This window comes from Schistocerca gregaria, chromosome 6 (genome assembly GCF_023897955.1).
Source record: "Schistocerca gregaria isolate iqSchGreg1 chromosome 6, iqSchGreg1.2, whole genome shotgun sequence".
Classification (NCBI taxonomy): domain Eukaryota; kingdom Metazoa; phylum Arthropoda; class Insecta; order Orthoptera; family Acrididae; genus Schistocerca; species Schistocerca gregaria.
Window position 1 is genome coordinate 26,326,376 of NC_064925.1, and position 25,833 is coordinate 26,352,208.

The window sequence follows — 25,833 nt, forward strand, 5'->3', positions numbered from 1 at the left end:
ATGTCTGAAACAGTCTACGCTTTGATCGTTCCCAGGAAGACCATTAGTAGTTTCCGGTGCACATCTGGAAGCATTCTGTAATCTGTGGACCTTCAAAATGTTGATGAAACACAGAAATTGCATCGGGAGTGAATACAACAGTGACCATCCGCACTTTCCTCCATGGGAGTAACGTAAGAAACAGTCTACGCTTTGATCGTTCCCAGGAAGACGTGTAGTTGTTTCCGATGCACATCTGGAGGCAATCTGTAATCTGTGGACTATCAGAGTGTTAATGAAAATCAGAAATTTTATCGAAATTAAATACAACAGTCACCATGCGCACGTTTCCCCATGGCAGTAACGTCTCAAGAAGTCTACGTTTTGATTGTTCCCTGGAAGACTAGTAGTAGTTTTCGATGCACATCTGGAGGCGTTCTGTAATCTGTGGACTATCAGAGTGTTGATGAAACACAGAAATTCCAACGGGATTGTATACAACATTCGCCATGCGCACTTCCCTCCATGGGAGTAATGTCTCAAACAGTCTACGATTTGATCGTTCCCTGGAACACCAGTACTAGTTTCCGATGCACATCTGGTGGCATTCTGTAATCTGTGGCCTAACAGAGTGTTGATGAAACACAGAAATTGCATCGGGATTGAATACAACAGTCAATATTCGCACATTCCTCCATGGGAGTAATGTCTCAAACAGTCTACGTTTTGATTGTTCCCTGGAAGACCAGTAGTAGTTTTCGACGCACATCTGGAGGCATTCTGTAATCTGTGGACTATCAGAGTGTTGATGAAACAGAGAAATTGCATCGGGACTGAATACAACAGTCAATATTCGCACTTTCCTCCATGGGAATAATTCTCAAACAGTCTACGCTTTGATCGATCCTTGGAAGACCAGTAGTAGTTTCTGATGCACATCTGGTGGCATTCTGCAATCTGTGGACTATCAGAGTGTTGATGAAACACAGAAATTGCATCGGGATTGAATACAACAGTCACCATGCGCACTTTCCTCCATGGGAGTAATGTCTCAAACAGTCTACGCGTTGATCGTTCCCTGGAAGACCAGTAGTGGCATCCGATGCAAAACTGGTGGCATTCTGTAATCTGTGGACTATCAGAGTGTTGATAAAACGCAGAAAATGCATCGCGATTAAATACAACAGTCACCATGTGCACTTTTCTCCACGTGAGTGATATCTCAAACAGTCTACGCTTTGATCGTTCCCTGGAATACCAGTAGTAGATTCCGATGCACATCTGGTGGAATTCTGTAATCTGTGGACTATCAGAGAGTTGATGAAAAACAGAAATAGCATCGGGATTGAATACAACAGTCACCATGCGCACTTTTTCCATGGGAGTAATGTCTCAAATATTCTACGATTTGATCGTTCCCTGGAAGACCAGTAGTAGTCTCCGATACACATCTGGTGGCGTTCTGTAATCTGTGGACTACCAGAGTGTTGATAAAACACAGAAATTGCAATGGGATTGAATACAACAGTCAATACTCGCACTTTCCTCCATGGAAGTAATGTCTCAAAGAGCCTACGCTTTGATCGTTCCCTGGAAGATCAGTAGTAATTTCCGATGCACATCTGGTGGCATTCTGTAATCTGTGGACTATCAGAGTGTTGGTGAAACACAGAAATAGCTTCGGGATTGAATACAACAGTCACCATGCGCACTTACCTCCATGGGAGTAATGTCTCAAACAGTCTACGCTTTGATCGTTCCCTGGAAGACCAGTAGTAGGTTCCGATGCACATCTGGTGTCATTCTGTAATCTGTGGACTATCAGAGTGTTGATGAAACACAGAAATTGCATCGGGATTGAATACAACAGTCACCATGCGCACTTTCCTCCATGGGAGTATTGTCTCAAACAGTCTACGCTTTGATCGATCCCTGGAAGACCAGTAGTAGTTTCCGATGCACAACTGGTGGCATTCTGTAATCTGTGGACTGTGAGAGTGTTGATGAAACAATGAAATTGCATCGGGTTTGAATACAACAGTCACCATGCGCACTTTCCTCCATGGGAGTAATGTCTCAAACAGTCTACGCTTTCAACGTTCCCTGGAAGACCAGTAGTAGTCTCCGATGCACACCTGGTGGCATTCTGTAATCTGTGGACTAACAGACTTTTGATGAAACACAAAATTGCATCGGGATTGTATACAATAGTCAATATTCGCACTTTCCTCCATGGGAATAATGTCTCAAACAGTCTACGCTTTGATCATTCCCTTGAAGACCAGTAGTAATTTCCGACGCACACGTGGTGTCATTCTGTAATCTGTGGACTATCAGAGTGTTGATGAAACACAGAAATAGCATCGGGATTGAATACAACAGTCACCATGCGCACTTTCCTCCATGGGAGTAATGTCTCAGAGAGTCTACGATTTGATCGATCTCTGAAAGACCAGTAGTAGTTTCCGATGCACATCTGAAGGCATTCTGTAATCTGTGGACTATCAGAGTGTTGATGAAACACAGAAATTCCATCGGGATGGAATACAACAGTCACCATGCGCACTTTCCTCCATGGGAGTAATGTCTCAAACAGTCTACGATTTGATCGTTCCCTGGAATACCAGTAGTATTTTCCGATGCACATCTGGAGGCATTCTGTAATATGTGGACTATCAGAGTGTTGATGAAACACAGAAATTGCATCGGGATTGAATACAACAGTCACCATGCGCACTTTCCTCCATGGGAGTAATGTCTCAAACAGTCTACGCGTTGATCGTTCCCTGGAAGACCAGGATCGATAGGATCGTTCATTAGTTGACCAGTAGTAGTTTCCGATGCACATCTGGTAGCATTCTGTAATCTGTGGACTATCAGAGTGTTGATGAAACACAGAAATTGCATCGGGATTGAATACCACAGTCACCATGCGCACTTTCCTCCATGGGAGTAATGTCTCAAAGAGTGTACGCTTTGATCGTTCCCTGGAAGACCAGTAGTAATTTCCGAAGCACATCTGGTGGCATTCTGTAATCTGTGGACTATCAGAGAGTTGGTGAAGCACAGAAATAGCATCGGGATGAATACAACAGTCACCATGCGCACTTACCTCCATGGGACTAATGTCTCAAGCAGTCTACGCTTTGATCGTTCCCTGGAAGACCAGTAGTAGTTTCCGATGCACATCTGGAGGCATTCTGTAATCTGTGGACTATCCGAGTGTTGATGAAACACAGAAATTGCATCGGGAATGAATACAACAGTCACCATGCGCACTTTCATCCATGGGAGTAATGTCTCAAACAGTCTATGCTTAGACCGTTCCCTGGAAGACCAGTAGTAATTTCCGATGCACATCTTCAGTCATTCTGTAATCTGTGGACTATCAGAGTGTTGATGAAACACAGAAATTGCATTGGGATTGAATACAACAGCCACAATGCGCAGTTTCCTCCATGGGAGTAATGTCTCAAACAGTCTACGGTTTGATCGTTCCCTGGAATATCAGTAGTAGTTTCCGATGCACATCTGGAGGCATTCTCTAATCTGTGGACTATCAGAGTGTTGATGAGACACTGATATTGAATCGGGATTGAATACAACATTCACCATCCGCACTCTCCTCCTTGGTGGTAATGTCTGAAACAGTCTACGCTTTGATCGTTCCCAGGAAGACCATTTGTAGTTTCCGGTGCACATCTGGAAGCATTCTGTAATCTGTGGACCTTCAAAATGTTGATGAAACACAGAAATTGCATCGGGAGTGAATACAACAGTGACCATCCGCACTTTCCTCCATGGGAGTAACGTAAGAAACAGTCTACGCTTTGATCGTTCCCAGGAAGACGTGTAGTTGTTTCCGATGCACATCTGGAGGCAATCTGTAATCTGTGGACTATCAGAGTGTTAATGAAAATCAGAAATTTTATCGAAATTAAATACAACAGTCACCATGCGCACGTTTCCCCATGGCAGTAACGTCTCAAGAAGTCTACGTTTTGATTGTTCCCTGGAAGACTAGTAGTAGTTTTCGATGCACATCTGGAGGCGTTCTGTAATCTGTGGACTATCAGAGTGTTGATGAAACACAGAAATTCCAACGGGATTGTATACAACATTCGCCATGCGCACTTCCCTCCATGGGAGTAATGTCTCAAACAGTCTACGATTTGATCGTTCCCTGGAACACCAGTACTAGTTTCCGATGCACATCTGGTGGCATTCTGTAATCTGTGGCCTAACAGAGTGTTGATGAAACACAGAAATTGCATCGGGATTGAATACAACAGTCAATATTCGCACATTCCTCCATGGGAGTAATGTCTCAAACAGTCTACGTTTTGATTGTTCCCTGGAAGACCAGTAGTAGTTTTCGACGCACATCTGGAGGCATTCTGTAATCTGTGGACTATCAGAGTGTTGATGAAACAGAGAAATTGCATCGGGACTGAATACAACAGTCAATATTCGCACTTTCCTCCATGGGAATAATTCTCAAACAGTCTACGCTTTGATCGATCCTTGGAAGACCAGTAGTAGTTTCTGATGCACATCTGGTGGCATTCTGCAATCTGTGGACTATCAGAGTGTTGATGAAACACAGAAATTGCATCGGGATTGAATACAACAGTCACCATGCGCACTTTCCTCCATGGGAGTAATGTCTCAAACAGTCTACGCGTTGATCGTTCCCTGGAAGACCAGTAGTGGCATCCGATGCAAAACTGGTGGCATTCTGTAATCTGTGGACTATCAGAGTGTTGATAAAACGCAGAAAATGCATCGCGATTAAATACAACAGTCACCATGTGCACTTTTCTCCACGTGAGTGATATCTCAAACAGTCTACGCTTTGATCGTTCCCTGGAATACCAGTAGTAGATTCCGATGCACATCTGGTGGAATTCTGTAATCTGTGGACTATCAGAGAGTTGATGAAAAACAGAAATAGCATCGGGATTGAATACAACAGTCACCATGCGCACTTTTTCCATGGGAGTAATGTCTCAAATATTCTACGATTTGATCGTTCCCTGGAAGACCAGTAGTAGTCTCCGATACACATCTGGTGGCGTTCTGTAATCTGTGGACTACCAGAGTGTTGATAAAACACAGAAATTGCAATGGGATTGAATACAACAGTCAATACTCGCACTTTCCTCCATGGAAGTAATGTCTCAAAGAGCCTACGCTTTGATCGTTCCCTGGAAGATCAGTAGTAATTTCCGATGCACATCTGGTGGCATTCTGTAATCTGTGGACTATCAGAGTGTTGGTGAAACACAGAAATAGCTTCGGGATTGAATACAACAGTCACCATGCGCACTTACCTCCATGGGAGTAATGTCTCAAACAGTCTAAGCTTTGATCGTTCCCTGGAAGACCAGTAGTAGGTTCCGATGCACATCTGGTGTCATTCTGTAATCTGTGGACTATCAGAGTGTTGATGAAACACAGAAATTGCATCGGGATTGAATACAACAGTCACCATGCGCACTTTCCTCCATGGGAGTATTGTCGCAAACAGTCTACGCTTTGATCGATCCCTGGAAGACCAGTAGTAGTTTCCGATGCACAACTGGTGGCATTCTGTAATCTGTGGACTGTGAGAGTGTTGATGAAACAAAGAAATTGCATCGGGTTTGAATACAACAGTCACCATGCGCACTTTCCTCCATGGGAGTAATGTCTCAAACAGTCTACGCTTTCAACGTTCCCTGGAAGACCAGTAGTAGTCTCCGATGCACACCTGGTGGCATTCTGTAATCTGTGGACTAACAGACTTTTGATGAAACACAAAATTGCATCGGGATTGTATACAATAGTCAATATTCGCACTTTCCTCCATGGGAATAATGTCTCAAACAGTCTACGCTTTGATCATTCCCTTGAAGACCAGTAGTAATTTCCGACGCACACGTGGTGTCATTCTGTAATCTGTGGACTATCAGAGTGTTGATGAAACACAGAAATAGCATCGGGATTGAATACAACAGTCACCATGCGCACTTTCCTCCATGGGAGTAATGTCTCAGAGTGTCTACGATTTGATCGATCTCTGAAAGACCAGTAGTAGTTTCCGATGCACATCTGAAGGCATTCTGTAATCTGTGGACTATCAGAGTGTTGATGAAACACAGAAATTCCATCGGGATGGAATACAACAGTCACCATGCGCACTTTCCTCCATGGGAGTAATGTCTCAAACAGTCTACGATTGGATCGTTCATTGGTTGACCAGTAGTAGTTTCCGATGCACATCTGGAGGCATTCTGTAATCTGTGGACCATCGGAGTGTTGATGAAACACAGAGTTTGCATCGGGATTGAATACAACGGTCACCATGCGCACTTTCCTCCATGGGAGTGATATCTCAAACAGTCTACGCTTTGATCTTTCCCTGGAAGACCAGTAGTAGTTTCCGATGCACGTCTGGTGGCATTCTGTAATCTGTGGACTGTCAGAGTGTTGATGAAACACAGAAATTGCATCGGGTTTGAATACAACAGTCACCATGCGCACTTACCTCCATGGGAGTAATGTCTCAAACAGTCTACGCTTTGATCGTTCCCTGGAAGACCAGGAGTAGTTTCCGATGCACATCTGGAGGCATTCTGTAATCTGTGGACTATCAGAGTGTTGATGAAACACAGAAATTGCATCGAGTTTCAATACAACAGTCACCATCCGCACTTTCCTCCATGGCAGTAAGTCTCAAACAGTCTACGCTTTGATCGTTCCCAGGAAGACCATTACTAGTTTCCGGTGCACATCTGGAAACATTCTGTAATCTGTGGACCTTCAAAATGTTGATGAAACGCAGAAATTGCAACGGGAGTGATTACAACAGTCACCATCCGCACTTTCCTCCATGGGAGTAACGTCTAAAACAGTCTACGCTTTGATCGTTCCCTGGAATACCAGTAGTAGTTTCCGATGCACATCTGGAGGCATTCTGTAATCTGTGGACCTTCAAAGTGTTGATGAAACACAGAAATTGCATCGGGATTGAATACAACAGTCACCATCCGCACTTTCCTCCATGCGAGTAACGTCTGAAACAGTCTACGCTTTGATCGTTCCCAGGAAGACCATTACTAGTTTCCGGTGCACATCTGGAAACATTCTGTAATCTGTGGACCTTCAAAATGTTGATGAAACGCAGAAATTGCAACGGGAGTGATTACAACAGTCACCATCCGCACTTTCCTCCATGGGAGTAACGTCTAAAACAGTCTACGCTTTGATCGTTCCCTGGAATACCAGTAGTAGTTTCCGATGCACATCTGGAGGCATTCTGTAATCTGTGGACCTTCAAAGTGTTGATGAAACACAGAAATTGCATCGGGATTGAATACAACAGTCACCATCCGCACTTTCCTCCATGCGAGTAACGTCTGAAACAGTCTACGCTTTGATCGTTCCCTGGAAGACCAGTAGTAGTTTCCGATGCACATCTGGTGGCATTGTGTAATCTGTGGACTGTCAGAGTGTTGATGAAACACAGAATTTGCATCGGGTTTGAATACAACAGTCACCATGCGCACTTTCCTCCATGGGAGTAATGTCTCAAACAGTCTACGCTTTGATCGTTCCCTGGAAGACCAGTAGTAGTTTCCGATGCCCATCTGGAGATATTCTGTAATCTGTGGACCTTCAAAGTGTTGATGAAACACAGAAATTGCATCGAGTTTCAATACAACAGTCACCATCCGCACTTTCCTCCATGGCAGTAAGTCTCAAACAGTCTACGCTTTGATCGTTCCCAGGAAGACTAGTAGTAGTTTCCGATGCACATCTGGAGGCATTCTGTAATCTGTGGACTATCAGAGTGTCAATGAAACATAGTAATTGCATGGGATGGAATACAACAGTCACCATCCGCACTTTGCTCCATGGCAGTAATATCTTAAACAGTCTACGCTTTGATCGTTCCATGGAATACCAGTAGAAGTTTCCGATGCACATCTGGAGGCATTCTGTAATCTGTGGACCTTCAAAGTGTTGATGAAACACAGAAATTGCATCGGGAGTGAATACAACAGTCACAATCCGCACTTTCCTCCATGGGACTAATGTCTCAAACAGTCTACGCTTTGATCGATCCCTGGAAGACCAGTAGTAGTTTCCGATGCACATCTGGTGGCATTCTGTAATCTGTGGACTATCAGAGTGTTGATGAAACACAGAAATTGCATCGGGATTGAATACAACAGTCACCATTCGCACTTTCCTCCATGGGAGTAATGTCTCAAAGAGTGTACGCTTTGATCGTTCCCTGGAAGACCAGTAGTAATTTCCGATGCACATCTGGTGGCATTCTGTAATCTGTGGACTATCAGAGAGTTGGTGAAACACAGATATAGCATCGGGATTGAATACAACAGTCACCATGCGCACTTACCTCCATGGGACTAATGTCTCAAACAGTCTACGCTTTGATCGTTCCCTGGAGGACCAGTAGTAGTTTCCGATGCACATCTGGTGGCTTTCTGTAATCTGTGGACTGTCAGAGTGTTGATGAAACACAGAAATTGCATCGGGTTTGATTACAACAGTCACCATGCGCACTTTCCTCCATGGGAGTAATGTCTAAAACAGTCTACGCTTTGATCTTTCCCTGGAAGACCAGTAGTAGTTTCCGATGCACATCTGGTGGCATTCTGTAATCTATGGACTTTTAGAGTGCTGATGAAACACAGAAATTACATCGGGATTGAATACAACAGTCACCATGCGCACTTTCCTCCATGGGAGTAATGTCTCAAAGAGTGTACGCTTTGATCGTTCCCTGGAAGACCAGTAGTAATTTCCGATGCACATCTGGTGGCATTCTGTAATCTGTGGACTATCAGAGAGTTGGTGAAGCACAGAAATAGCATCGGGATGAATACAACAGTCACCATGCGAACTTACCTCCATGGGACTAATGTCTCAAACAGTCTACGCTTTGATCGTTCCCTGGAAGACCAGTAGTAGTTTCCGATGCACATCTGGAGGCAATCTGTAATCTGTGGACCATCAGAGTGTTGATGAAACATAGAAATTGCATCGGGATGGAGTACAACAGTCACCATCCGCACTTTCCTCCATGGGAGTAATTCTCAAACAGTCTACGCTTTGATCGATCCCTGGAAGACCAGTAGTAGTTTCCGATGCACATCTGGTGGCATTCTGTAATCTGTGGACTATCAGAGTGTTGATGAAACACAGAAATTTCATCGGGATTGAATACAACAGTCACCATGCGCACTTTCCTCCATGGGAGTAATGTCTCAAAGAGTGTACGCTTTGATCGTTCCCTGGAAGACCAGTAGTAATTTCCGATGCACATCTGGTGGCATTCTGTAATCTGTGGACTATCAGAGAGTTGGTGAAGCACAGAAATAGCATCGGGATGAATACAACAGTCACCATGCGAACTTACCTCCATGGGACTAATGTCTCAAACAGTCTACGCTTTGATCGTTCCCTGGAAGACCAGTAGTAGTTTCCGATGCACATCTGGAGGCATTCTGTAATCTGTGGACTATCCGAGTGTTGATGAAACACAGAAATTGCATCGGGATTGAATACAACAGTCACCATGCGCACTTTCATCCATGGGAGTAATGTCTCAAACATTGTACGGTTTGATCGTTCCCTGGAATATCAGTAGTAGTTTCCGATGCACATCTGGAGGCATTCTCTAATCTGTGGACTATCTGAGTGTTGATGAGACACTGATATTAAATCGGGATTGAATACAACATTCACCATCCGCACTCTCCTCCTTGGTGGTAATGTCTGAAACAGTCTACGTTTTGATCGTTCCCAGGAAGACCATTAGTAGTTTCCGGTGCACATCTGGAAGCATTCTGTAATCTGTGGACCTTCAAAATGTTGATGAAACACAGAAATTGCATCGGGAGTGAATACAACAGTGACCATCCGCACTTTCCTCCATGGGAGTAACGTAAGAATCAGTCTACGCCTTGATCGTTCCCAGGAAGACGTGTAGTAGTTTCCGATGCACATCTGGAGGCAATCTGTAATCTGTGGACTATCAGAGTGTTAATGAAAATCAGAAATTTCATCGAAATTGAATACAACAGTCACCATGCGCACTTTTCCCCATGCCAGTAACGTCTCAAGCAGTCTACGTTTTGATTGTTCCCTGGAAGACTAGTAGTAGTTTTCGATGCACATCTGGAGGCATTCTGTAATCTGTGGACTATCAGAGTGTTGATGAAACACAGAAATTCCAACGGGATTGAATACAACAGTCGCCATGCGCACTTCCCTCCATGGGAGTAATGTCTCAAACAGTCTACGATTTGATCGTTCCCTGGAACACCAGTACTAGTTTCCGATGCACATCTGGTGGCATTCTGTAATCTGTGGCCTAACAGAGTGTTGATGAAACACAGAAATTGCATCGGGATTGAATACAACAGTCAATATTCGCACATTCCTCCATGGGAGTAATGTCTCAAAGGGTCTACGCTTTGATCGATCGATTGAAGACCAGTAGTAATTTCCGATGCACATTTGGTGGCATTCTGTAATCTGTCGACTACCAGAGTGTTGGTGAAACACAGAAATAGCATCGGGATTGAACAGTCACCATGCGCACTTTCCCCCATGGGAGTAATGTCTCAAACTGTCTACGCTTTGATCGTTCCCTGGAAGACCAGTAGTAGTTTCCGATGCACATCTGGTGGCATTCTGTAATCTGTGACCATCAGAGTGTTGATGAAAATCAGAAATTGCATCGACATTGAATACAACAGTCACCAAGAGTACTTTCCTCCATGGGAGTATTGTCTCAAACAGTCTACGTTTTGATTGTTCCCTGGAAGACCAGTAGTAGTTTTCGATGCACATCTGGAGGCATTCTGTAATCTGTGGACTATCAGAGTGTTGATGAAACAGAGAAATTGCATCGGGACTGAATACAACAGTCAATATTCGCACTTTCCTCCATGGGAATAATTCTCAAACAGTCTACGCTTTGATCGATCCTTGGAAGACCAGTAGTAATTTCTGATGCACATCTGGTGGCATTCTGTAATCTGTGGACTATCAGAGTGTTGATGAAACACAGAAATTGCATCGGGATTGAATACAACAGTCACCATGCGCACTTTCCTCCATAGGAGTAATGTCTCAAACAGTCCACGCGTTGATCGTTCCCTGGAAGACCAGTAGTGGCATCCGATGCAAAACTGGTAACATTCTGTAATCTGTGGACTATCAGAGTGTTGATGAAACGCAGAAAATGCATCGGGATTAAATACAACAGTCACCATGTGCACTTTTCTCCACGTGAGTGATATCTCAAACAGTCTACGCTTTGATCGTTCCCTGGAATACCAGTAGTAGATTCCGATGCACATTTGGTGGAATTCTGTAATCTGTGGACTATCAGAGTGTTGATGAAAAACAGAAATAGCATCGGGATTGAATACAACAGTCACCATGCGCACTTTTTCCATGGGAGTAATGTCTCAAATATTCTACGATTTGATCGTTCCCTGGAAGACCAGTAGTAGTCTCCGATACACATCTCCTCCATGGGAGTAATGTCTCAAACAGTCTACGATTGGATCGTTCATTGGTTGACCAGTAGTAGTTTCCGATGCACATCTGGAGGCATTCTGTAATCTGTGGACCATCAGAGTGTTGATGAAAACCAGAAATTGCATCGGTATTGAATACAACAGTCACCATAAGTACTTTCCTCCATGGGAGTAATGTCTCAAACAGTCTACGTTTTGAATGTTCCCTGGAACACCAGTAGTAGTTTTCGATGCACATCCGGAGGCATTCTGTAATCTGTGGACTATCAGAGTGTTGATGAAACACAGAAATTCCATCGGGATTGAATACAACAGTCACCATGCGCACTTTCCTCCATGGGAATAATTCTCAAACAGTCTACGCTTTGATCGATCCCTGGAAGACCAGTAGTAGATTCTGATGCACATCTGGTGGCATTCTGTAATCTGTGGACTATCAAAGTGTTGATGAAACACAGAAATTCCATTGGGATTGAATACAACAGTCACCATGCGCACTTTCCTCCATGGGAGTAATGTCTCAAACAGTCTACGATTTGATCGTTCCCTGGAATACCAGTAGTATTTTCCGATGCACATCTGGAGGCATTCTGTAATATGTGGACTATCAGAGTGTTGATGAAACACAGAAATTGCATCGGGATTGAATACAACAGTCACCATGCGCACTTTCCTCCATGGGAGTAATGTCTCAAACAGTCTACGCGTTGATCGTTCCCTGGAAGACCAGGATCGATAGGATCGTTCATTAGTTGACCAGTAGTAGTTTCCGATGCACATCTGGTAGCATTCTGTAATCTGTGGACTATCAGAGTGTTGATGAAACACAGAAATTGCATCGGGATTGAATACCACAGTCACCATGCGCACTTTCCTCCATGGGAGTAATGTCTCAAAGAGTGTACGCTTTGATCGTTCCCTGGAAGACCAGTAGTAATTTCCGAAGCACATCTGGTGGCATTCTGTAATCTGTGGACTATCAGAGAGTTGGTGAAGCACAGAAATAGCATCGGGATGAATACAACAGTCACCATGCGCACTTACCTCCATGGGACTAATGTCTCAAGCAGTCTACGCTTTGATCGTTCCCTGGAAGACCAGTAGTAGTTTCCGATGCACATCTGGAGGCATTCTGTAATCTGTGGACTATCCGAGTGTTGATGAAACACAGAAATTGCATCGGGAATGAATACAACAGTCACCATGCGCACTTTCATCCATGGGAGTAATGTCTCAAACAGTCTATGCTTAGACCGTTCCCTGGAAGACCAGTAGTAATTTCCGATGCACATCTTCAGTCATTCTGTAATCTGTGGACTATCAGAGTGTTGATGAAACACAGAAATTGCATTGGGATTGAATACAACAGCCACAATGCGCAGTTTCCTCCATGGGAGTAATGTCTCAAACAGTCTACGGTTTGATCGTTCCCTGGAATATCAGTAGTAGTTTCCGATGCACATCTGGAGGCATTCTCTAATCTGTGGACTATCAGAGTGTTGATGAGACACTGATATTGAATCGGGATTGAATACAACATTCACCATCCGCACTCTCCTCCTTGGTGGTAATGTCTGAAACAGTCTACGCTTTGATCGTTCCCAGGAAGACCATTAGTAGTTTCCGGTGCACATCTGGAAGCATTCTGTAATCTGTGGACCTTTAAAATGTTGATGAAACACAGAAATTGCATCGGGAGTGAATACAACAGTGACCATCCGCACTTTCCTCCATGGGAGTAACGTAAGAAACAGTCTACGCTTTGATCGTTCCCAGGAAGACGTGTAGTTGTTTCCGATGCACATCTGGAGGCAATCTGTAATCTGTGGACTATCAGAGTGTTAATGAAAATCAGAAATTTTATCGAAATTAAATACAACAGTCACCATGCGCACGTTTCCCCATGGCAGTAACGTCTCAAGAAGTCTACGTTTTGATTGTTCCCTGGAAGACTAGTAGTAGTTTTCGATGCACATCTGGAGGCGTTCTGTAATCTGTGGACTATCAGAGTGTTGATGAAACACAGAAATTCCAACGGGATTGTATACAACATTCGCCATGCGCACTTCCCTCCATGGGAGTAATGTCTCAAACAGTCTACGATTTGATCGTTCCCTGGAACACCAGTACTAGTTTCCGATGCACATCTGGTGGCATTCTGTAATCTGTGGCCTAACAGAGTGTTGATGAAACACAGAAATTGCATCGGGATTGAATACAACAGTCAATATTCGCACATTCCTCCATGGGAGTAATGTCTCAAACAGTCTACGTTTTGATTGTTCCCTGGAAGACCAGTAGTAGTTTTCGACGCACATCTGGAGGCATTCTGTAATCTGTGGACTATCAGAGTGTTGATGAAACAGAGAAATTGCATCGGGACTGAATACAACAGTCAATATTCGCACTTTCCTCCATGGGAATAATTCTCAAACAGTCTACGCTTTGATCGATCCTTGGAAGACCAGTAGTAGTTTCTGATGCACATCTGGTGGCATTCTGCAATCTGTGGACTATCAGAGTGTTGATGAAACACAGAAATTGCATCGGGATTGAATACAACAGTCACCATGCGCACTTTCTTCCATGGGAGTAATGTCTCAAACAGTCTACGCGTTGATCGTTCCCTGGAAGACCAGTAGTGGCATCCGATGCAAAACTGGTGGCATTCTGTAATCTGTGGACTATCAGAGTGTTGATAAAACGCAGAAAATGCATCGCGATTAAATACAACAGTCACCATGTGCACTTTTCTCCACGTGAGTGATATCTCAAACAGTCTACGCTTTGATCGTTCCCTGGAATACCAGTAGTAGATTCCGATGCACATCTGGTGGAATTCTGTAATCTGTGGACTATCAGAGAGTTGATGAAAAACAGAAATAGCATCGGGATTGAATACAACAGTCACCATGCGCACTTTTTCCATGGGAGTAATGTCTCAAATATTCTACGATTTGATCGTTCCCTGGAAGACCAGTAGTAGTCTCCGATACACATCTGGTGGCGTTCTGTAATCTGTGGACTACCAGAGTGTTGATAAAACACAGAAATTGCAATGGGATTGAATACAACAGTCAATACTCGCACTTTCCTCCATGGAAGTAATGTCTCAAAGAGCCTACGCTTTGATCGTTCCCTGGAAGATCAGTAGTAATTTCCGATGCACATCTGGTGGCATTCTGTAATCTGTGGACTATCAGAGTGTTGGTGAAACACAGAAATAGCTTCGGGATTGAATACAACAGTCACCATGCGCACTTACCTCCATGGGAGTAATGTCTCAAACAGTCTACGCTTTGATCGTTCCCTGGAAGACCAGTAGTAGGTTCCGATGCACATCTGGTGTCATTCTGTAATCTGTGGACTATCAGAGTGTTGATGAAACACAGAAATTGCATCGGGATTGAATACAACAGTCACCATGCGCACTTTCCTCCATGGGAGTATTGTCTCAAACAGTCTACGCTTTGATCGATCCCTGGAAGACCAGTAGTAGTTTCCGATGCACAACTGGTGGCATTCTGTAATCTGTGGACTGTGAGAGTGTTGATGAAACAAAGAAATTGCATCGGGTTTGAATACAACAGTCACCATGCGCACTTTCCTCCATGGGAGTAATGTCTCAAACAGTCTACGCTTTCAACGTTCCCTGGAAGACCAGTAGTAGTCTCCGATGCACACCTGGTGGCATTCTGTAATCTGTGGACTAACAGACTTTTGATGAAACACAAAATTGCATCGGGATTGTATACAATAGTCAATATTCGCACTTTCCTCCATGGGAATAATGTCTCAAACAGTCTACGCTTTGATCATTCCCTTGAAGACCAGTAGTAATTTCCGACGCACACGTGGTGTCATTCTGTAATCTGTGGACTATCAGAGTGTTGATGAAACACAGAAATAGCATCGGGATTGAATACAACAGTCACCATGCGCACTTTCCTCCATGGGAGTAATGTCTCAGAGAGTCTACGATTTGATCGATCTCTGAAAGACCAGTAGTAGTTTCCGATGCACATCTGAAGGCATTCTGTAATCTGTGGACTATCAGAGTGTTGATGAAACACAGAAATTCCATCGGGATGGAATACAACAGTCACCATGCGCACTTTCCTCCATGGGAGTAATGTCTCAAACAGTCTACGATTGGATCGTTCATTGGTTGACCAGTAGTAGTTTCCGATGCACATCTGGAGGCATTCTGTAATCTGTGGACCATCGGAGTGTTGATGAAACACAGAGTTTGCATCGGGATTGAATACAACGGTCACCATGCGCACTTTCCTCCATGGGAGTGATATCTCAAACAGTCTACGCTTTGATCTTTCCCTGGAAGACCAGTAGTAGTTTCCGATGCACGTCTGGTGGCATTCTGTAATCTGTGGACTGTCAGAGTGTTGATGAAACACAGAAATTGCATCGGGTTTGAATACAACAGTCACCATGCGCACTTACCTCCATGGGAGTAATGTCTCAAACAGTCTACGCTTTGATCGTTCCCTGGAAGACCAGGAGTAGTTTCCGATGCACATCTGGAGGCATTCTGTAATCTGTGGACTATCAGAGTGTTGATGAAACACAGAAATTGCATCGAGTTTCAATACAACAGTCACCATCCGCACTTTCCTCCATGGCAGTAAGTCTCAAACAGTCTACGCTTTGATCGTTCCCAGGAAGACCATTACTAGTTTCCGGTGCACATCTGGAAACATTCTGTAATCTGTGGACCTTCAAAATGTTGATGAAACGCAGAAATTGCAACGGGAGTGATTACAACAGTCACCATCCGCACTTTCCTCCATGGGAGTAACGTCTAAAACAGTCTACGCTTTGATCGTTCCCTGGAATACCAGTAGTAGTTTCCGATGCACATCTGGAGGCATTCTGTAATCTGTGGACCTTCAAAGTGTTGATGAAACACAGAAATTGCATCGGGATTGAATACAACAGTCACCATCCGCACTTTCCTCCATGCGAGTAACGTCTGAAACAGTCTACGCTTTGATCGTTCCCAGGAAGACCATTACTAGTTTCCGGTGCACATCTGGAAACATTCTGTAATCTGTGGACCTTCAAAATGTTGATGAAACGCAGAAATTGCAACGGGAGTGATTACAACAGTCACCATCCGCACTTTCCTCCATGGGAGTAACGTCTAAAACAGTCTACGCTTTGATCGTTCCCTGGAATACCAGTAGTAGTTTCCGATGCACATCTGGAGGCATTCTGTAATCTGTGGACCTTCAAAGTGTTGATGAAACACAGAAATTGCATCGGGATTGAATACAACAGTCACCATCCGCACTTTCCTCCATGCGAGTAACGTCTGAAACAGTCTACGCTTTGATCGTTCCCTGGAAGACCAGTAGTAGTTTCCGATGCACATCTGGTGGCATTGTGTAATCTGTGGACTGTCAGAGTGTTGATGAAACACAGAATTTGCATCGGGTTTGAATACAACAGTCACCATGCGCACTTTCCTCCATGGGAGTAATGTCTCAAACAGTCTACGCTTTGATCGTTCCCTGGAAGACCAGTAGTAGTTTCCGATGCCCATCTGGAGATATTCTGTAATCTGTGGACCCTCAAAGTGTTGATGAAACACAGAAATTGCATCGAGTTTCAATACAACAGTCACCATCCGCACTTTCCTCCATGGCAGTAAGTCTCAAACAGTCTACGCTTTGATCGTTCCCAGGAAGACTAGTAGTAGTTTCCGATGCACATCTGGAGGCATTCTGTAATCTGTGGACTATCAGAGTGTCAATGAAACATAGTAATTGCATGGGATGGAATACAACAGTCACCATCCGCACTTTGCTCCATGGCAGTAATATCTTAAACAGTCTACGCTTTGATCGTTCCATGGAATACCAGTAGAAGTTTCCGATGCACATCTGGAGGCATTTTGTAATCTGTGGACCTTCAAAGTGTTGATGAAACACAGAAATTGCATCGGGAGTGAATACAACAGTCACAATCCGCACTTTCCTCCATGGGACTAATGTCTCAAACAGTCTACGCTTTGATCGATCCCTGGAAGACCAGTAGTAGTTTCCGATGCACATCTGGTGGCATTCTGTAATCTGTGGACTATCAGAGTGTTGATGAAACACAGAAATTGCATCGGGATTGAATACAACAGTCACCATTCGCACTTTCCTCCATGGGAGTAATGTCTCAAAGAGTGTACGCTTTGATCGTTCCCTGGAAGACCAGTAGTAATTTCCGATGCACATCTGGTGGCATTCTGTAATCTGTGGACTATCAGAGAGTTGGTGAAACACAGATATAGCATCGGGATTGAATACAACAGTCACCATGCGCACTTACCTCCATGGGACTAATGTCTCAAACAGTCTACGCTTTGATCGTTCCCTGGAAGACCAGTAGTAGTTTCCGATGCACATCTGGTGGCTTTCTGTAATCTGTGGACTATCAGAGTGTTGATGAAACACAGAAATTGCGTCGGGATTGAATACGACAGTCACCATGCGCACTTTCCTCCACGGGAGTAATGTCTCAAACAGTCTACGCTATGATCGATCCCTGGAAGACCAGTAGTAGTTTCCGATGCACATCTGTAGGCATTCTGTAATCTGTGGACCCTCAAATTGTTGATGAAACACAGAAATTGCATCGAGTTTGAGTACAACAGTCACCATCCGCACTTTCCTCCATGGGAGTAATGTCTCAAACAGTCTACTCTTTGATCGTTCTCTGGAAGACCAGTAGTAGTTTCCGAAGCAAGTCTGGAGGCAATCTGTAATCTGTGGACTATCAGAGTGATGATGAAACATAGAAATTGCATGGGATGGAATACAACAGTCACCATCCGCACTTTTCTCCATGGCAGTAATATCTTAAACAGTCTACGCTTTGATCGTTCCATGGAATACCAGTAGAAGTTTCCGATGCACATCTGGAGGCATTCTGTAATCTGTTGACCTTCAAAGTGTTGATGAAACACAGAAATTGCATTGGGAGTGAATACAACAGTCAAAATCCTCATTTTCCTCCATGGGAGTAATGTCTGATACAGTCTACGTTTTGATCGTTTCCAGGAAGACCAGTAGTAGTTTCCAATGCACATCTGGAGGCATTCTGAAATTTGTGGACTAACTGAGTGTTCATAAAACACAGAAATTGCAATGGGATTGAATACAAGAGTCACCATGCGCAATTTCCTCCATGGGAGTAATGTCTCAAACAGTCTACGCTTTGATCGTTCCCAGGAAGACCAGTAGTAGTTTCCGATGCACATCTGGAGGCAATCTGTAATCTGTGAACCATCAGAGTGTTGATGAAACATAGAAATTGCATCGGGATGGAATACAAAAATCGCCATCCGCACTTTTCTCCATGGGAGTAATATCTGAAACAGTCAACGCTTTGATAGTTCAATGGAATACCAGTAGTAGTTTCCGATGCACATCTGGAGGCATTCTGTAATCTGTGGACCTTCAAAGTGTTGATGAAACACAGAAATTGCATCGTGAGTGAATACAACAGACACAATTCGCACTTTCCTCCATGGGAGTAATGTCTGATACAGTCTATGCTTCGATCGTTCCCTTTAAGACCAGTAGTAGTTTCCGATGCACATCTGGAGACATTCTGGAATCTGTGGACTAACTGAGTGTTGATAAAACACAGAAATTGCAATGGGATTGAATACAACAGTCACCAAGAGCTCTTTCCTCCATGGGAGTAATGTCTCAAACAGTCTACGCTTTGATCGTTCCCCGGAAGACCAGTAGTAGTTTCCGATGCACATCTGGAGGCATTCTGTAATCTGTGGACTAACTGAGTGTTGATCAAACACAGAAATTGCAATGGGATTGAATACAACAGTCACCATGCGCACTTTCCTCCATGGGAGTAATGTCTCAAACAGTCTACGCTTTGATCGTTTCCTGGAAGACCCGTAGTAGTTTCCGATGCACATTTGGTGGCATTCTGTAATCTGTGGACTATCATAGTGTTGATGAAACACTGAAATTGATTCGGGCTTGAATACAACAGTCACCATCCGCACTTTCCTCGATGGGAGTAATGTCTGAAACAGTCTACGCTTTGATCGTTCCCAGGAAGACCAGTAGTAGTTTCCGATGCACATCTGGAGGCAATCTGTAATCTGTGGACTATCAGAGTATTGATGAAAATCAGAAATTTCATCGGGATTTAATACAACAGTCACCATGCGCACTTTCCTCCATGTGAGTAATGTCTCAAACAGTATACTTTTTGATTGTTCCCTGGAAGACCAGTAGTAGTTTTCGATGCACATCTGGAGGCATTCTGTAATCTGTGGACTATCAGAGAGTTGATGAAACACTGAAATTGAATCGGGATTGAATACAACAGTCACCATGCGCACTTCCCTCCATGGGAATAATGTCTGAAACAGTCTACGATTTGACCGTTCCCTGGAGCACCAGTAGTAGTTTCCTTTGCGTATATGGTGGCATTCTTTAATCTGTGGACTATCAGAGTGTTGATGAAACACAGAAATTGCATCAGGATTGAATACAACAGTCAATATTCGCACTTTCCTCCATGGGAGTAATGTCTCAAACAGTCTACGGTTTCATCGTCCCCTGGGAGACAAGTAGCAATTTCCGACGCACACCTGGAGGCATTCTGTAATCTGTGGACTATCAGAGTGTTGATGAAACACAGAAATAGCATCGGGATTGAATACAACAGTCACCATGCGCACATTCCTCCATGGGAGTAATGTCTCAAACAGTCTACGCTTTGATCGTTCCCTGGAAGACCAGTAGAAGTTTCCGATGCACATCTGGTGACATTCTGTAATATATGGACTATCAGAGTGTTGATGAAACACAGAAATTGCATCGGGATTGAATACAACATTCACCATGCGCACTTTCCTCCATGGGAGTCATGTCTTAAACAGTCTACGCTTTGATCGTTCCCTGGAAGACCAGTAGTAGTTTCCGACGCACATCTGGTGGCATTCTGGAATCTGTGGACTAACTGAGTGTTGATAAAACACAGAAATTGCAATGGGATTGAATACAACAGTCACCATGCGCACTTTCCTCCATGGGAGTAACGTCTAAAACAGTCTACGCTTTGATCTTTCAAAGGAAGACCAGTAGTGGTTTTCGATGCACAACTGGTGTCATTCTGTAATCTGTGGATCGGCAGAGTGTTGATGAAACACAGAGAATGCATCGGGATTGAATACAACAGTCACCATGCGCACTTTCCTCCACGGGAGTGATATCTCAAACAGTCTACACTTTGATCGTTCCCTGGAATACCAGTAGTAGTTTCCGATGCACATCTGGTGGCATTCTGTAATCAGTGGACTATCAGAGTGTTGATGAAACACTGAAACTGAATCGGGATTGAATACAACAGTCACCATCCGCACTTTCCTCAATGGGAGTAATGTCTGAAACAGTCTACGCTTTGATCGTTCCCTGGAAGACCATTAGTAGTTTCCGGTGCACATCTGGAAGCATTCTGTAATCTGTGGACTAACTGAGTGTTGATCAAACACAGAAATTGCAAAGGGATTGAATACAACAGTCACGATGCGCACTTTCCTCCATGTGAGTAATGTCTCAAACAGTATACTTTTTGATTGTTCCCTGGAAGACCAGTAGTAGTTTTCGATGCACATCTGGAGGCACTCTGTAATCTGTGGACTATCAGAGAGTTGATGAAACACTGAAATTGAATCGGGATTGAATACAACAGTCACCATGCGCACTTCCCTCCATGGGAGTAATGTCTGAAACAGTCTACGATTTGACCGTTCCCTGGAGCACCAGTAGTAGTTTCCTTTGCGTATATGGTGGCATTCTTTAATCTGTGGACTATCAGAGTGTTGATGAAACACAGAAATTGCATCAGGATTGAATACAACAGTCAATATTCGCACTTTCCTCCATGGGAGTAATGTCTCAAACAGTCTACGCTTTCATCGTCCCCTGGGAGACAAGTAGCAATTTCCGACGCACACCTGGAGGCATTCTGTAATCTGTGGACTATCAGAGTGTTGATGAAACACAGAAATTGCATCGGGAGTGAATACAACAGTCACCATCCGCACTTTCCCCCCATGGGAGTAACGTCTGAAACAGTCTACGATTTGATCGTTCCCAGGAAGACCAGTAGTAGTTTCCGATGCACATCTGGAGGCAATCTGTAACCTGTGGACTATCAGAGCGTTGATGAAAATCAGAAATTGCATCGGGATTTAATACAACAGTCACCATGCGCTCTTTCCTCTATGGGAGTAATGTCTCAAACAGTATACTTTTTGATTGTTCCCTGGAAGACCAGTAGTAGTTTTCAATGCACATCTGGAAGCATTCTGTAATCTGTGGACTATCAGAGTGTTGATGAAACACTGAAATTGAATCGGGATTGAATACAACAGTCACCATGCGCACTTCCCTCCATTTGAGTAATGTCTCAAACAGTCTACGATTTGATCGTTAACTGGAACACCAGTAGTAGTTTCCTTTGCATATATGGTGGCATTCTTTAATCTGTGGACTATCAGAGTGTTGATGAAACACAGAAATTGCATCGGGATTGAATACAACGGTTAATATTCGCATTTAGTCCATGGGAGTAATGTCTCAAACAGTCTACGGTTTGATCGTTCCCTGGAAGACCAGTAGTAATTCCCGATGCACATCTGGAGGCATTCTGTAATCTGTGGACCTTCAAAGTGTTGATGAAACACAGAAAATGCATCGGGAGTGAATACAACAGTCAAAATCCGCACTTTCCTCCATGGGAGTAATGTCTGATACAGTCTACGTTTTAATCGTTTCCACGAAGACCAGTAGTAGTTTGTAATGCACATCTGGTGGCATTCAGAAATTTGTGGACTAACTGAGTGTTGATAAAACACAGAAAATGCAATGGGATTGAATACAACAGTCACCATGCGCAATTTCCTCCATGGGAGTAATGTCTCAAACAGTCTACGCTTTGATCGTTCCCAGAAAGACCAGTAGTAGTTTCCGATGCACATGTGGAGGCAATCTGTAATCTGTGGACCATCAGAGTGTTGATGAAACATATAAATTGCATCGGGATGGAATACAACAATCACCATCCGCACTTTTCTCCATGGGAGTAATATCTGAAACAGTCTACGCTTTGATAGTTCCATGGAATACCAGTAGTAGTTTCCGATGCACATCTGGAGGCATTCTATAATCTGTGGACCTTCAAAGTGTTGTTGAAACACAGAAATTGCATCGGGAGTGAATACAACACACACAATACGCACTTTCCTCCATGGGAGTAATGTCTGATACAGTCTACGCTTTTATCGTTCCCATTAAGACCAGTAGTAGTTTCCGATGCACATCTGGAGGCATTCTGGAATCTGTGGACTAACTGAGTGTTGATAAAACACAGAAATTGCAATGGGATTGAATACCACAGCCACCATGCGCACTTTCCTCCATGGGAGTAATGTCTCAAACAGTCTACGCTTTGATCGTTCCCTGGAAGACCAGTAGTAGTTTCCGATGCACATCTGGAGGCATTCTGTAATCTGTGGACTAACCGAGTGTTGATCAAACACAGAAATTGCAAAGGGATTGAATACAACAGTCACGATGCGCACTTTCCTCCATGGGAGTAATGTCTCAAACAGTCTACACTTTGATCGTTCCCTGGAAGACCAGTAGTAGTTTTCGATGCACATTTGGAGGCATTCTGTAATCTGTGGACTATCAGAGAGTTGATGAAACACTGAAATTGAATCGGGATTGAATACAACAGTCACCATGCGCACTTCCCTCCATGTGAGTAATGTCTGAAACAGTCTACGATTTGACCGTTCCCTGGAGCACCAGTAGTAGTTTCCGATGCACATCTGGAGGCAATCTGTAATCTGTGGACTATCAGAGTGTTGATGAAACACAGAAATCGCATCGGGATTGAATACAACAGTCAATATTCTCACATTCCTCCATGGGAGTAATGTCTCAAACAGTCTACGCTTTGATCGTCCCCTGGGAGACCAGTAGTAATTTCCGACGCACACCTGGAGGCATTCTGTAATCTGTGGACTATCAGAGTGTTGATGAAACACAGAAATTGCATCGGGATTGAATACAACGGTCAATATTCGCACTTTCCTCCATGGGAGTAATGTCTCAAACAGTCTACGGTTTGATCGTTCCCTGGAAGACCAGTAGTAATTTCCGATGCACATCTGGAGGCATTCTGTAATCTGTGGACCTTCAAAGTGTTGATGAAACACAGAAATTGCATCGGGAGTGAATACAACAGTCAAAATCCGCACTTTCCTCCATGGGAGTAATGTCTGATACAGTCTACGTTTTGATCGTTTCCAGGAAGACCAGTAGTAGTTTGTAACGCACATCTGGTGGCATTCAGAAATTTGTGGACTAACTGAGTGTTGATAAAACACAGAAAATGCAATGGGATTGAATACAACAGTCACCATGCGCAATTTCCTCCATGGGAGTAATGTCTCAAACAGTCTACGCTTTGATCGTTCCCAGAAAGACCAGTAGTAGTTTCCGATGCACATGTGGAGGCAATCTGTAATCTGTGGACCATCAGAGTGTTGATGAAACATATAAATTGCAACGGGATGGAATACAACAATCACCATCCGCATTTTTCTCCATGGGAGTAATATCTGAAACAGTCTACGCTTTGATAGTTCCATGGAATATCAGTAGTAGTTTCCGATGCACATCTGGGGGCATTCTATAATCTGTGGATCTTCAAAGTGTTGTTGAAACACAGAAATTGCATCGGGAGTGAATACAACAGACACAATACGCACTTTCCTCCATGGGAGTAAAGTCTGATACAGTCTACGCTTTGATCGTTCCCATTAAGACCAGTAGTAGTTTCCGATGCACATCTGGAGGCATTCTGGAATCTGTGGACTAACTGAGTGTTGATAAAACACAGAAATTGCAATGGGATTGAATACAACAGTCACCATGCGCACTTTCCTCCATGGGAGTAATGTCTCAAACAGTCTACGCTTTGATCGTTCCCTGGAAGACCAGTAGTAGTTTCCGATGCACATCTGGAGGCATTCTGTAATCTATGGACTAACTGAGTGTTGATCAAACACAGAAATTGCAATGGGATTGAATACAACAGTCACGATGCGCACTTTCCTCCATGGGAGTAATGTCTCAAACAGTCTACACTTTGATCGTTCCCTGGAAGACCTGTAGTAGTTTCCGATGCACATTTGGTTTCATTCTGTAATCTGTGGACTATCATAGTGTTGATGAAACACTGAAATTGATTCGGGATTGAATACAACAGTCACCATCCGCACTTTCCTCGATGGGAGTAATGTCTGTAACAGTCTACGCTTTGATCGTTCCCTGGAAGTCCATTAGTAGTTTCCGGTGCACATCTGGAAGCATTCCGTAATCTGTGGACCTTCAAAATGTTGATGAAACACATAAATTGCATCGGGAGTGAATACAACAGTCACCATCCGCACTTTCCTCCATGGGAGTAACGTCTGAAACAGTCTACAGTTTGATCGTTCCCAGGAAGACCAGTAGTAGTTTCCGATGCACATCTGGAATCAATCTGTAATCTGTGGACTATCAGAGTATTGATGAAAATCAGAAATTTCATCGGGATTTAATACAACAGTCACCATGCGCACTTTCCTCCATGGGAGTAATGTCTCAAACAGTATACTTTTTGATTGTTCCCTGGAAGACCAGTAGTAGTTTTCGATGCACATCTGGAGGCATTCTGTAATCTGTGGACTATCAGAGTGTTGATGAAACACTGAAATTGAATCGGGATTGAATACAACAGTCACCATGCGCACTTCCCTCCATGGGAGTAATGTCTGAAACAGTCTACGATTTGATCATTCCCTGGAACACCAGTAGTAGTTTCCTTTGCGTATATGGTGGCATTCTTTAATCTGTGGACTATCAGAGTGTTGATGAAACACAGAAATCGCATCGGGATTGAATACAACAGTCAATATTCGCACATTCCTCCATGGGAGTAATGTCTCAAACAGTCTACGCTTTGATCGTCCCCTGGGAGACCAGTAGTAATTTCCGACGCACACCTGGAGGCATTCTGTAATCTGTGGACTATCAGAGTGTTGATGAAACACCGAAATTGCATCGGGATTGAATACAACAGTTACCATGCGCACATTCCTCCATGGGAGTAATGTCTCAAACAGTCTACGCTTTGATCGTTCCCTGGAAGACCAGTAGAAGTTTCCGATGCACATCTGGAGACA